The following is a 12,305-nucleotide window of genomic DNA, read 5'->3' as shown; positions in this document are numbered from 1 at the left end:
TTTGTTCTTTGTTTCCTCCCTCTGTCTCCTTCTCCCTCATCCTCTCTCTCTGTGCTGTTTTCTGGGTGGGGGTGGAGAGGTAATGCGATGCAGATAGAGAGAACTGGAGCGAGACTGAGCCCTATCTCAGTCAGAGAGAACACAGAGGTTCACACAGGGCTGGGTTACACCTCCCTGAGCCTGCTCGCACACACACGCACACACACATATACATTACATACTGTATAAATATACAGACACACATTCATTGGCGCTAGCAATTTCCATTTTCCTTTTGTGTGGATACAGTGCATTCCGAAAGTATTCCTACCCCGTGACATTTTCCACATTTTGTTTTGTTACAGCCTGAATTCAAAATGGATTAAAAAAAAAATAATTCTCACCCATCTACACACAATCCCCCATCATGACAAAGTGAAACATGTCATTTTTAAAAAGTTTTACAAATGTATTGAAAATGAAATATAGAAATAGATAATTTACATCAGTATTCACACCGCTGCGTTACTACTTTGTAGAAGCACCTTTGGCAGCATTTACAACTGTGTGTCTTTCTGGGTAAGTCTCTAAGAGCTTTCCACACCTGTATTGTATAATATTTGTCTATTATTCTTTTCAAAATTCTTCAAGCTCTGTCAAATTGGTTGTTGATCACTGCTAGACAACCATTTTCAGGTCTTGCCATAGATGTTCAAGTAGATTTAAGTCAAAAGGAACAAACACTGTCTTGGTAAGCAACTCCAGTTAAGATTTGGCCTTGAGTTTAAGGTTATTATCCTGTTGAAAGGTGTATTCATCTCAGTGTCTGTTGGAAAGCAGACTGAAACAGATTTCCTCTAGGATTTTGCATGTGCTTAGTTCTATTCAATGTACTTTTTATCCTGAAAAACTCCCCAGTCCGTAACGATTACAAGCATACCCATACCAACTTATTATGTGACTTTTTAAGCACATTTTACTCCTGAACTTATTTAGGCTTGCCATAAGAAAGGAGTTGAATACTTATTTAGTCAAGACATTTCAGCTTTTCATTTTAAATTAATTTGTAAAAATGTAGAAAAACATAATTACACTTTGACATTACGGGGTACTGTCAGTTTCATCATAGCCCTTGGTTGTTTTTGCGGCTGCACTTGAAGAAACTTTCAAAGTTCTTGAAATTTTCCAGATTGACTGACGATCATCTCATAAAGTATTGATGGACTGTCGTTTCTCTTTGCTTATTTGAGCTGTTCTTGCCATAATATCGACTTGGTCTTTTACCAAATAGGGCTATCTTCTGTATAACCTGTTAATTTAAATGCATTGCAGGTTACAACCTCATGAAGCTGGTTGAGAGAATGCCAAGAGTGTGCAAAGCTGTCATCAAGGCAAAGGCTACTTTGAAGAATCTAAAATAAAAAATATATTTAGATTTGTTTAACACTTTTTTGGTTAATACATGATTCCATATGTGTTATTTCATAGTTTTGATGTCTTCACTATAATTCTACAATGTAGAAAATAGTCAAGAAAGAAAAACCCTTGAATGAGTAGGTGTGTCCAAACTTTTGACTTGTACTGTGTGTGTGTGTGTGTCTGTGTGTGTGTGTGCATTTGTTTCTGTGTGTATATATTAAACACCTGCTGCAGTTCTGCCCATCTGTGAAAAGGTAAATTGAATTTTACAGGCACAAAGCAGAGTTCCCTGTGGTCCTTTGGAAAAAGCCCACGTTGTGAGTGTAAAGCTTTCTAAAGCTTTTCTCTCTCTGGAAATAGGGGTGTGAGAACAGCTGATCGATACGCTCATTAAAGAGCTCTGTCTTTCTAAGGCTCCGTCTCAATGCAGCTTGGCAGGAAACTCAACACACAGAGGAAAGAGAGGGAAAAATGACCACAAAGAGCTTTAGAAAAAGTTCCTTATCTTAAAACTTCCCCATCACACCTCTGATGATGAGTTCCAAATAACTAGTCAAAAGGAGTTTCTCGTCTAAAAGGACGCCAACACAGTTCAGAGTTACCAGTGTAAAACAGGTGGCAGGTAGCCTCGAGGTTAGAGTGTTGGACTAGTAACCAGCAGGTAGCCTCGAGGTTAGAGTGTTGGACTAGTAACCAGCAGGTAGCCTCGAGGTTAGAGTGTTGGACTAGTAACCAGCAGGTAGCCTCGAGGTTAGAGTGTTGGACTAGTAACCAGCAGGTAGCCTCGAGGTTAGTGTTGGACTAGTAACCAGCAGGTAGCCTCGAGGTTAGAGTGTTGGACTAGTAACCAGCAGGTAGCCTCGAGGTTAGTGTTGGACTAGTAACCAGCAGGTAGCCTCGAGGTTAGAGTGTTGGACTAGTAACCAGCAGGTAGCCTCGAGGTTAGAGTGTTGGACTAGTAACCAGCAGGTAGCCTCGAGGTTAGAGTGTTGGACTAGTAACCAGCAGGTAGCCTCGAGGTTAGTGTTGGACTAGTAACCAGCAGGTAGCCTCGAGGTTAGAGTGGGGAATTGAAAGACAGTTGGACTAGTAACCAGCAGGTAGCCTCGAGGTTAGAGTGTTGGACTAGTAACCAGCAGGTAGCCTCGAGGTTAGTGTTGGACTAGTAACCAGTAGGTAGCCTCGAGGTTAGAGTGTTGGACTAGTAACCAGCAGGTAGCCTCGAGGTTAGAGTGTTGGACTAGTAACCAGCAGGTAGCCTCGAGTTTAGAGTGTTGGACTAGTAACCAGCAGGTAGCCTCGAGGTTAGAGTGTTGTGCCAGTAACCAGCAGGTAGCCTCGAGGTTAGAGTGTTGGACTAGTAACCAGCAGGTAGCCTCGAGGTTAGAGTGTTGGACTAGTAACCAGCAGGTAGCCTCGAGGTTAGAGTGTTGGACTAGTAACCAGCAGGTAGCCTCGAGGTTAGAGTGTTGGACTAGTAACCAGCAGGTAGCCTCGAGGTTAGAGTGTTGGACTAGTAACCAGCAGGTAGCCTCGAGGTTAGAGTGTTGGACTAGTAACCAGCAGGTAGCCTCGAGGTTAGAGTGTTGGACTAGTAACCAGCAGGTAGCCTCGAGGTTAGAGTGTTGGACTAGTAACCAGCAGGTAGCCTCGAGGTTAGAGTGTTGGACTAGTAACCAGCAGGTAGCCTCGAGGTTAGAGTGTTGGACTAGTAACCAGCAGGTAGCCTCGGGGTTAGAGTGTTGGACTAGTAACCAGCAGGTAGCCTCGGGGTTAGAGTGTTGGACTAGTAACCAGCAGGTAGCCTCGGGGTTAGAGTGTTGGACTAGTAACCAGCAGGTAGCCTCGAAGGTTAGAGTGTTGGACTAGTAACCAGCAGGTAGCCTCGAGGTTAGAGTGTTGGACTAGTAACCAGCAGGTAGCCTCGAGGTTAGAGTGTTGGACTAGTAACCAGCAGGTAGCCTCGGGGTTAGAGTGTTAGACTAGTAACCAGCAGGTAGCCTCGAGGTTAGAGTGTTGGACTAGTAACCAGCAGGTAGCCTCGGGGTTAGAGTGTTGGACTAGTAACCAGCAGGTAGCCTCGAGGTTAGAGTGTTGGACTAGTAACCAGCAGGTAGCCTCGAGGTTAGAGTGTTGGACTAGTAACCAGCAGGTAGCCTCGGGGTTAGAGTGTTGGACTAGTAACCAGCAGGTAGCCTCGAGGTTAGAGTGTTGGACTAGTAACCAGCAGGTAGCCTCGAGGTTAGAGTGTTGGACTAGTAACCAGCAGGTAGCCTCGAGGTTAGAGTGTTGGACTAGTAACCAGCAGGTAGCCTCGAGGTTAGAGTGTTGGACTAGTAACCAGCAGGTAGCCTCGAGGTTAGAGTGTTGGACTAGTAACCAGCAGGTAGCCTCGAGGTTAGAGTGTTGGACTAGTAACCAGCAGGTAGCCTCGAGGTTAGAGTGTTGGACTAGTAACCAGCAGGTAGCCTCGAGGTTAGAGCATTGTGCCAGTAACCAGCAGGTAGCCTCGAGGTTAGAGCATTGTGGCAGTAACCAGCAGGTAGCCTCGGGGTTAGAGCATTGTGCCAGTAACCAGCAGGTAGCCTCGGGGTTAGAGCATTGTGCCAGTAACCAGCAGGTAGCCTCGAGGTTAGAGCATTGTGCCAGTAACCAAAAGGTTGAATCTGGGGTTTGAATCCCAGAGCCGACAAGGTAAGAAATCTGTCGCTGTGCCCACTTAATCCTCTATTGCTCCAGGGGTGCTGGACAATGGTGACCCTGGCCGTGACCCCACTCCCTGCAGGTGTCTCAGGGTGAGTTGGGATATGTATGAAACACATTTCCATGAAACACTTTTACAAGTGTTTAACAGGATCAATATATTAAGCACCCCATAAATGATGATTAAACTACAATATACTAAACAATGTAGAGATGAGATGAATTGGGGAAGAGATACCAGTAGTGATTCTTTGTTCCAGATTGGATCCACCTGGGATATTTCCTGCATATTGTCATTGTGCTGAGGGTTTCTACAATCTGTTAATAACATATATTTTTAGCAGCCTGTATCTTCTGTTGTGCTGTAACATGTCACTCCACTGAATTAACCCACACACGGCACACGCACACACACGGTTTCGTGATGTGTTGTTCTTTCTCTTCTAGTTGTTATTATAGGCTCATACAGCATGGTGTGTGGTAACACTCAGAGGAGGTCAACAGCGGGGCAGAGAGTCTGCCCACACAATTAACTCACTGTGTGAGGGTGTCAGGTAGAACACAATTAACTCACTGTGTGAGGGTGTCAGGTAGAACACAATTAACTCACTGTGTGAGGGTGTCAGGTAGAACACAAGAGAGAAACTCACTGTGTGAGGGTGTCAGGTAGAACACAATTAACTCACTGTGTGAGGGTGTCAGGTAGAACACAATTAACTCACTGTGTGAGGGTGTCAGGTAGAACACAATTAACTCACTGTGTGAGGGTGTCAGGTAGAACACAATTAACTCACTGTGTGAGGGTGTCAGGTAGAACACAATTAACTCACTGTGTGAGGGTGTCAGGTAGAACACAATTAACTCACTGTGTGAGGGTGTCAGGTAGAACACAATTAACTCACTGTGTGATGGTGTCAGGTAGAACACAATTAACTCACTGTGTGAGGGTGTCAGGTAGAACACAATTAACTCACTGTGTGAGGGTGTCAGGTAGAAACACAATTAACTCACTGTGTGAGGGTGTCAGGTAGAATAATATAATAATAACACAATTAACTCACTGTGTGAGGGTGTCAGGTAGAACACAATTAACTCACTGTGTGAGGGTGTCAGGTAGAACACAATTAACTCACTGTGTGAGGGTGTCAGGTAGAACACTAACTCACTGTGTGAGGGTGTCAGGTAGAACACAATTAACTCACTGTGTAAGGGTGTCAGGTAGAACACAATTAACTCACTGTGTGAGGGTGTCAGGTAGAATAATATAATAATAACACAATTAACTCACTGTGTGAGGGTGTCAGGTAGAACACAATTAACTCACTGTGTGAGGGTGTCAGGTAGAACACAATTAACTCACTGTGTGAGGGTGTCAGGTAGAACACAATTAACTCACTGTGTGAGGGTGTCAGGTAGAACACAATTAACTCACTGTGTAAGGGTGTCAGGTAGAACACAATTAATGGATAAGAGCGTCTGCTAAATGACTTAAATGTAAATGTAATTAACTCACTGTGTGAGGGTGTCAGGTAGAACACAATTAACTCACTGTGTGAGGGTGTCAGGTAGAACACAATTATGTGTGTGTGTGTGTGTGTGTGTGTGTGTGTGTGTGTGTGTGTGTGTGTGTGTGTGTGTGTGTGTGTGTGTGTGTGTGTGTGTGTGTGTGTGTGTGTGTGTGTGTGTGTGTGTGTGTGTGTGTGTGTGTGTGTGTGTGTGGAACAAAGTTATGGCAGGTACTCAATTCTTGACAGTCTTGCAGAAGAGTTTTCAACTAGATTTAACCTCAATTAGTGGAGATAAAGGAAAGGTAACAATTAGAGGAGAGGAGACCACTATAGACTGTTGAGATACACCCTAGTACACCCTAGTAGGAGTCCTGTTATTTTGCTTGGTTCAGTGGCTGGACTGACCAGTTCTGGTTGCCAGGGTTACCAGGTCCATATTGAGGGCCAGTGTTCTTTTGCTATGCTAATGTGACTGGACCAAAGTGACCAGTATTAGCCGGTTACTTTGATCCTGTGTGTGTGTGTGGTGTGTGTGTTTGTGTGTGTGGGGGGTATGTGTGTGTGTGTGTGTGTGTGTGTGTGTGTGTGTGTGTGTGTGTGTGTGTGTGTGTGTGTGTGTGTGTGTGTGTGTGTGTGTGTGTGTGTGTGTGTGTGTGTGTGTGTGTGTGTGTGTGTGTGTGTGTGTGTGTGTGTGTGTGTGTGTAAATGTTGATTAGAGATTGGTCAAGATACACATTTAAAAGGTAGGTATCAGCCTTATTCTAAAATTGATTAAATAGTTGTTTTACCCTCACCAATCTACACACAATACACTACAATGCCAAAGCAAAAACTGTTTTTTGCTAAATTTTGCAATTTACTGTTCATAAAAAACCTCTGAAATATCACATTTACATAAGTATTCAGACTCTTTACTCAGTACTTTGTTAAAGCACCTTTGGCAGCAATTATAGCCCCAAGTCTTATTGGGTGTGACGGAAGAAGCTTGGCACACCTGTATTTGGGGAGTTTCTCCCATTCTTCTCTGCAGATCCTCTCAAGCTCTGTCAGGTTGGATGGGAGCGTTGCTGCACAGCTATTTTCAGGTCTCTACAGAGATGCTTGATCCGGGCTCTGACTAGGCCACTCAAGGACATTCCAGGACCTGTCCTGAAGCCATTCCTGCGTTGTCTTGGCTGTGTGCTTAGGGTCGTTGTCCTGTTGAAAGGTGAACATTCGCTCTAGTCTGAGGTCCTGAGCACTCTGGAGCAGGTTTTCTTCAAGGATCTCTCTGTACTATGCTCCGTTCATCTTTGTCTCGATCCTGACTAGTCTACCAGTCCCTGCCGCTAAAAATCTTCCCACAGCATGATGCCACCACCAAGCTTCACCATAGGGATGGTGCCATGTTTCCTCCAGACGTGACGCTTGGCATTCAAACCAAATAGCTCAATCTTGGTTTCATCAGACCAGAGAATCTTGTTTCTCAGGGTCTGAGAGTCTTTAGGTGCCTTTTGGCAAACTCCAAGTGGGCTGTCATGTGCCTTTTACTGAGGAATGGCTTATATCTGGCCACTCTATCATAAAGGCCTAATTGTCCTTCTGGAAGGTACTCCCATCTCCACAAAGGCACTCTAGAGCTCTGTCAGAGTGACCATCGGGTTCTTAGTCACCTCCCTGACCAAGGCCCTTCTCCCCTGATTGATCAGTTTGACCGTGCGACCAGCTCTAGGAAGAGCCTTCCATTTAAGAATGATGGAGGCCACTGTGTTCTTGGGGACTTTCAAATGCTGCAGAAATGTTTTGGTATCATTCCCCAGATCTGTGCCTCGACACAATCCCGTCTTGGAGTGCTACGCACAATTCCTTCAACATCATAGCTTGGTTTTTGGTCTGACATGCACTGTCAACTATGGTGTTGTTGTTGTGTGCCTTTCCAAATCATGTCCAATCAGGTGCATCCTGTTTCTGTTGATCATCCTTGAGATGTTTCTACAACTTGATTGGAGTCCACCTGTGGTAAATTCAATTGATTGGACATGATCTGGATTCAGACTGCTGGACTTTTTCCACATTTTGTTAGGTCAAAGCCACCCACCCCCCATCAATCTACATACAATACACTATAATGAAAGGAAATTATACTTTCTTTTACAAATTATACATTTTTTTTTTGCTTTGTCATTATGGGGTATTGTGTGTAGATTGCAGAGGAAATAGTTTTATTTAATCCATTTTAGAATAACGTAACAAAATGTGAAAAAAGTCAAGGGGTCGGAATCACTTCTGAAGGGACTGTAGTATGTCTGGATGAGGGTAGGACTGACGTGGGTGTGGGTGGGTGATTATGTATCAGTTTTCAAGGTCTGTGCCGTTTGCGTGAATCGAGGGTGTGAAGTAAGTTGAGGGTACAGTGTTATCTGTGTCATCACCATGCTGCTTATGTGATTATCACAGGGTCACATAGAGGTAAGAGGTCTTAATGGGAAGTGTTGAGGCATCCATCAAATTGTGAAATTTACCAAATAACAGCAACTTAGCATTTAGTTTTATAGGATGGAGAATAATTTAGCCTAAGGGCTCTCGATTGTGTTCACTTGATTGGTTCTGCTTATGTTTCCTTCTCTTTCTATACCTGCCTCTCTTCCATTCTCCTTTGTGTCTCCAGTCCCTCCCTCATCTCTTCATATTCCCATATTTCCATCCCTTATATATCCTCTCCTTTCCTCTCCCACCCTTAAGCTCTTTTTCTTTTTCTTTCTTTCTTTCTTTCTTTCTTTCTTTCTTTCTTTCTTTCTTTCTTTCTTTCTTTCTTTCTTTCTTTCTTTCTTTCTTTCTTTCTTTCCCCTTGCCCTCTCCCTCTCTCCCTTGTTCTTGTTGTATGAACTCTTGCCTTGGTGAAGCAGTGTGAGTGCAATCATCTGCTTTAGAATAGAGGAGAAGGAGGGCTGTATATTTAGAAACAGAACAATTTTATAAAAGAATCTCAGAGCAGTTGTGAAAAACCATACAAATGCAAACATCAGGGAGTCTCAGCGCAAAACAACAGAGCTTTAGATTTCATTGACTGGAACAGAAACGGGAAAGAAATTGCAAGAAGAAAAAATATCTGTTTATTCATCGGAGAGGCATGAATTACAATATAATTTCATCATGGGTTCCTGGCAATATGGCTTCTTTAATAATCAGAGTGCGTAGGAATCTATTATTTATTCATAAGCACAGATTTAAAAGGCACACATATACACCATAGGCAATCTCCGCGGAGTTGACACAATCAAATATACATGAATAGGAGAACATAGTTTAAGGACAAAGGAAAGATCATAGAGGACAAGAGCAGAGAAACATTCACTCACACTCAAACGTTGTGTGATACCACAGCAACCTGAGAAAGATTCTTTATATCGTATTTCATATGTGTGTCTGTGTGTGTGCTTTAAGTGTTCCTCAGTGTCTCCCTCAGCATCTCCCTCACTCTCTCTCCCTCTCTCTCTCTGTGTGTGTGTGGTCTGGTCTGGCTGTAGATAGCTGTGTTAAGATGAGCCTACACCTCTTTAATGAGGCTTTTCTGCAAATAAAACTCCACAGACCTCTGACGTGCTCCGCATCCCAAGCATACAGCCCACTACCCTACACATACACACTACTCACCCCTCCACGACACACACAAACTCTGTGTGTGTGTGTGTGTGTGTGTGTGTGTGTGTGTGTGTGTGTGTGTGTGTGTGTGTGTGTGTGTGTGTGTGTGTGTGTGTGTGTGTGTGTGTGTGTGTGTGTGTGTGTGTGTGTGTGTGTGTGTGTGTGTGTGTGTGTGTGTGTGTGTGTGTGTGTGTGTGTGTGTGTGTGTGTGTGTTTGTGTGTGTTAATGATGGGTGTCAGACAGTGTCAGACATAACTGGGTGTTTGGGTTATAGCCTGTCAATATTTTCTGATCCGAGGACCAGTCTCTCTCTGAGGATCCATACCCAGCCCTTCCCTCTCACTGTCTCTTCTCTCTGCCTCACTCCAGGCATCTGGGTGGGCATTTAATACAATTCTCAGGTTAACTAACACCTGTATGTTTAAAACATAAATCTGCCTAATACTCTGTACTCAGAAATATCTGAGATCTCTCCCATGAAGGTCACTTTGATTTTCTAAGCTGGGTTTTAGAAGATAATCAGTGTAGCACTCTCTTTTCATCTAGAAATTATGTGAATACAAGCCTTCTCCTCCAATCACAAAGCAGCTGGTCTGTGATTGCCATAGACACCTCGTTAGGCACCAAGAGCCTGTCCAATCAACTCCATCCTTCCCCTGCATTGAATGCGAGTGTGTGTTTTATATGTGTGATGTCTGGAGACGGACACAAATTGGCAATCAGGTAATCCTGCCATGGATATAGGACTCTCCTCAGAGGGATCCTGACTCCAATCCCCTATTTCATTCCTCTCCTCCATCGCCTCCCTCGCTCCGGAGCCGCTTCAGCTCGACCCTGACAGGTGCTCCTGACAAACCCTATTACCATCACAATTACACCATCTCTCTCCCTCTCTCTCTCTTAACCTATTGCTCTTTCTCTCCTGCTCTCAAAATATCTCTCTAACTTTACTCATCCCGTCTCATCTCCCATCACCCTATCTGTCTCTCAGTCACATAAAAGCTCCTCACTTTCTCTCACTTCCTTTCCTGCTCTTCTTTCTACCTCAAATCCTGCCTCTCTATGCCTCTCTATATCTTAATCCTCACTCCCTGTCTGTCTCTCCTTTCTTTATCACTATATCTCAATCCATCTCTATCAATCTCTATCAGTTCCCATCTCTTATTGCCGAATTAGAGTAGAAAGATCACTTTAGTCTTCATTAGGAAAGAGAGGGGGATGAGGAGAGGAGAAGGTTTTCATCTTCTTTTCCCCTTCCCTCCCCCTATATTGCAGGTGTGAGATAGTGAGGTATTGAGTAGAGAGAGCAAGAGCGAGAGAGATGGGGGGAGGGACAGAGGGATAGAAAGCGGTAGTGAGACAAAGAGAGAGTGAGAAAGGAAAAGAGATGAATATCGTCCATATGTAACACCCTCTGCCCCACTGGCTCTTCCCTCCTTTTCTGACCCAAATCTAATCTGACAGCACTCCTTTTCTCTCCCTCTCCCTTTTTCCTTTGCTCCTGCTTTCATAGGAGTCGCCAGGCCTCGATTTTCCCGGGGGCATTTGACGGCCATGCCCACTTGTGTGGCCGTAATGCCCCCTAAAATAATCCATGCCTTGTGGACAGTTCCCGTTGTGCCCTTGGGCTGAATATAATAGGCTAATTACAATTCCCTTCTCCCAGCTGCCAATTGCCGTACTCCGGAGCACAGGTCCGATGCACCTCTCACATATGGCTCGCTCAGATATCTTCATTCTTATTAGCCAATGCCTTTCACATGATCGGGTCCTTCTTACAACCACCGCAACTCCAAAGCAGGATAAACTATTAGGCTATTTCGTCACATTATAAGCACAGCAATGCGCACATGGCAGTGGGCTATAAAGGTGAATGTTCCAAGTTCCAGGTGAATGTTACTAGTTTCAATGACATATGGGGAAATGTTCATAAAATAATCCCCTTAACATTCATATGGTTGGGACATGGTAAGACATGCCTCATAGAATGACAAAAAACTTCCAGGTTTTAAACAATTATGTTTATGGTTCAACAGTTTCAAAATGTTGACTGCCTCCACTCAGATTGCAAGATGGGTGATGCAGTGTGCATCAGGAACTGGCCATTCTCTTCTATCTGAATGAACAGTGCCTCAAGTATGTCGACAGAATCAATCCTTTTCATATTAATAAGGATCCTACGTTATATTCGTCAAACATGACTGGCGTTTAGCCGATATATGTAAGTAAAAGTCATACATTTACCTGCGACTCCCTCGTGTCAGCATCTGTCTAGACTTGACAGGCTGCAGCCAATATGCATAGGCTATCACCTACACTATTCAATTGCCTATTTTGGTTAATGGCATTGGTTCCCTAGCAGATGACCTTGTTGCCCTGGCAGATTGGGCACCTCTTGAAGGAAAAATGGCTTAGCCCCTAAAATCAGTACATTTCCAGGCCTGGGAGTCACTATATAGTCAATCCCATCTATTTTCAGCTATTTGTCTTTGATTAAGGCTCCATATGCATGGTATGGATATGATCCTTAGAAGACTGTATCAGCTCTCACAGTCTCATGTCAGAATTAGACGTTCATTAATGTTTCTCAAACATCAAATGTCCAATTGTTTAAGGTTAAGTTCAGGCAATAACTTTACATTCTTAAGGTTAGACGTTAACTCCAAATGGTTAAGGTAAGGGTTAAGGCTGGAGATATCAACTACAAAAATATCAACTACTTTTTATTACTGGATTTAAATTTGGAATCAGAGGCAGATGCTTACACCCATCCACAATGTCCTTACAAAACCGAAACCTACTTGAAGATAACAGCGCTCACTGTTGCCCCTAGTGCCCGTTTCTATGTCATCTCCCAACGTCCTCAGACATGGATGGACGTCGAATACTGACTTGTATCACGGGTGACCTGGCTGAGAAGACGACACATAGTCACTCAGGTGAAAAACAGCCCTCCCACTGCTAATAACACCCTGTTATTCATTTCAGCTTCTCTGCATTATTCAAGCGAATCGTATCTTTAAACAAGTGTAATGCCGGGATCAGTCTGTGCTTCTTTAAACCTCCTCTCGCCT

This window comes from Oncorhynchus gorbuscha, linkage group LG03 (assembly GCF_021184085.1).
Source record: "Oncorhynchus gorbuscha isolate QuinsamMale2020 ecotype Even-year linkage group LG03, OgorEven_v1.0, whole genome shotgun sequence".
In the NCBI taxonomy this organism is placed as follows: Eukaryota; Metazoa; Chordata; class Actinopteri; order Salmoniformes; family Salmonidae; genus Oncorhynchus; species Oncorhynchus gorbuscha.
This window is presented reverse-complemented; position numbering follows the sequence as displayed.